Raw genomic sequence first — 3,091 nt, 5'->3', positions numbered from 1 at the left:
CTCCAACACGCGGAAAGCTCCAGCATAATATACTGGAGATTCGAGCACCTGTGTATGAACTTCTAGCATATTATACTGGACCGGTATACTTTGTTGGAGTTTTAGTATACTTTTGCTGGAGTTCTAGTATACTTATGCTGGAACTCCAGTATAATATGTTAGAGTTCCAATATACTTATGCTGGAACTCCAGTATAACATGTTGGAGTATTTTTCGGATTTTGAATAGTATTTTCGTTCAGATTTATCTTTACATGAAAAGTGGCTAAATTTCGATTATTTTTGAAAGTGTGGCTATTTTTGAACGATCACTTGTAAATACGAGTATTTTTAAATTTTTCGCACGTAGGCAAATACTTGAGCAATGGTATGATGACCCATCACGGCTTGCTAACTAGATTAGGTCGGTGCTTTGACATGCAAAATTATTCTGCCTTTTTTCATATTTAACTTATAAATTGAAGTAGAAATTTGGAATTGAGAACTGTTTTGAGAGGTACTTCAAAAGAAATTAGATTCCATTACCCTCGATTTATTTGTCTACTCTTAGTTTGATATGGCTATTAAGAAAACGAACAAAGTAATTATGAATTCTTTACTACTCGTTAATCGTTATATTAATTTGAAAGGGCTAGTCACCTATGTTACCTACTTCTCAAGAAACAAGTATCTTACTTCATTGTATCGTGCAAAATTTCACATGTTGGCAATTCTGCAATGAATAAGTTCACAAAATAAATTAAAAGAACTTTTTTCACACCTAATTATAAATATATTTATGAGGAAATGGTTGAATATAGCCCTTTATAATTTGAAAAGAAAATGATGCTACAAAGATATCTTGTATGTTATTTTATATCTCTTGTGTAAAAATAAAGACCTCTTATTAAAGAAATTATATTAAACTAAAAATAAGTATGTAAAGAGAATATATTTATTGAGAAACATAAACCATACATTGATTTGGTATTATAGTATTATATTAAAAAGGTAGAAACATTAACGAAAATGCTTGAAAATGAGAACCTGGTAAATTAAAGTTCTCCCTCTAATATGTACTAGTGTTAGAATTTACTATATTATTTATGCTAAATGGACAAGATTGTTTTACCATCCAAAATTACCAAAGAAAAAGAAAAATCCTTCTGTTACGTTAAATTGTGATGTAACAAGCTAGAAAACAGAATTTTTTGCGCAGCAAGTCATTTCTACTTTCTCAATACCCCAATACTTGAATTTACATTTGCAGATATATAGTACAATTGGTCAAATCCTAATATAAACTTTATAAAAATAAAAGGAATATATACAAATTGTACTACTAAACTAGTTTAACATTATAGTTAAGGTCAGCAATTTTTTTTTTGAATTGTCACGAATTTTATATTATCAAAGGCCTAATCCCCACAGTAGCTCTGTTGATCTTCCACAATATGCATGTCATTATCGCCGCCAATATAAGCAGACAAATTCAAATACCTCTCAGCTTCTTGCTCAGCTCTCACATCCCTCCACCTTGTCCTGCATATCACACAGCTAATTGATCTTCTTCTGTTACTTCTCTTCCATTCCATCAAACATTCTTCATGTAATGGATTCCTACATGTCCGACAAGCTGCCACTTTTTCTCCCTTATTCATCTCTTCCAAACACACCGGACATGTAACACCGTTCTCTATCTCTATTCTCAACGGCGAAGATTTTGGTCGTTCCTTAAAAAACGTCTGGTGAAACCTGTACTTAAGACATAATATAATTATATAATTGAAGTTAGGCTACATCAGAGTTATAGATTTTAATACTATGATGTTAGAGCAGACAAGAGGTCCTGAGTTTAAATCTCACTCTCGCAAAAATAAAAATATTTTCACTTGTTTGGCCAGGAGCGTGTCGAGACATGATATATTAAATACGCCTATTAGAATTGCTCTTCTAACCTTTCTCGAACATTAGGGTTTGCTAGTGATTCAGTTGAGATGGGTAAGCTGAGAAGGCGTTGGAGCTCACATGGCCGGAGAGTTCGGCGGAGAAGACAGGTGTCATCTATGGAGACACCCAATACGCGGATGAGGACGAAGAGGATGTGTTTGCATGGGGTGGTTCGATCAGGGCAGCTGCATGATGTGGTGGTGGAGAGGTTAACGGTATATACATTTCCGGTTGCGCCTAAGATAAAGAAAGTTGTGTCGGCGTGGTGGAGGAGGCGGAGATGATGGCTCACGGCACGGATGATTCTGTTGGCGAGTGGTTGTGTTGGCATTAGATGGCCGCGGTGACGGTGGTGCTGGTGGTCGGAAGGGGTGGAACTAGATGCGATGGATTCCATACTTTTGGAAAGTCGCAATATTTTTGGAAAGCTGGAAAACTTTGGTTATGGAATTTGGTTTTGGTATGTTTTGTAGGAATAAAGGAAATTAAGTGTGGCTAGAGATTCTTTGTAGAGTTTTGAGGGACACGTGAGGGGTAGTTCTAAGGTGCAGGACAAGTTAGGATATGGATACATTTGACTTGGTTCTTTCTATTTCTGGTAATAGGTTAACCTTAAGGCACGTCATTTAGATACCTGCACTCCCAAATTTTAAAGGAAAAGATAACTTTGAAGTGAAATTAAGCAGATGGATTAGGGAAGAATCGTGTGGATTCATCCAAACGCTTACGAATAGACATCATGGTGCAAACACCTTTGGTGAACAATATTTCTGCATCCAAAGTTAAAAGAGATTTCATTCATAGCCATTTAATTTATGTTAATCTATTTTCTTTTTAATCCGTGTCCAAAAAAATAATTTTTATATGCCTCATAAAGTTTTCTCTTTTCATATTTGAAAACAATTTAACTTTATACAATGATTTATAGCCCCGTAAAATATATGTGTCTTCTTTTACATCACAAGTTCAAAAACCTTTTTTTTATTTTTCTTCTTAAACTCTGTGCAGGGTCAAATAAGTTCACATAGAGAAAATACTATTTTCTTTGAAGGTTAACTTCTATATTAAATTTATTTTACTCTAGTTGATCACTTTAAAATATTTAAAGATAGTTATTGATAATCTTAAAATGTTATAATAATTTAGAAAATAAAGTAAACGAC

The 3,091-nt window shown here is 33.9% G+C and overlaps 1 long non-coding RNA gene across 1 annotated transcript; it reads right to left on the bottom strand.

The window, feature by feature from the left end:
• Positions 1–1,214: 1,214 nt before the first annotated feature.
• On the bottom strand, positions 1,215–2,374 carry LOC104237925 (uncharacterized). The gene is made up of 2 exons (XR_011401572.1): positions 1,937–2,374; positions 1,215–1,733 (listed from the first exon to the last, which is right to left on the bottom strand). It is a non-coding gene; the product is annotated as an uncharacterized lncRNA (long non-coding RNA).
• Between the last annotated feature and the right edge of the window lie 717 nt (positions 2,375–3,091).

Source organism: Nicotiana sylvestris, chromosome 8 (assembly GCF_000393655.2).
Source record: "Nicotiana sylvestris chromosome 8, ASM39365v2, whole genome shotgun sequence".
NCBI classification, from domain to species: Eukaryota; Viridiplantae; Streptophyta; class Magnoliopsida; order Solanales; family Solanaceae; genus Nicotiana; species Nicotiana sylvestris.
Note: the sequence above shows the minus strand (reverse complement) of the source record. Positions and strands in the feature narration are given on the sequence as shown.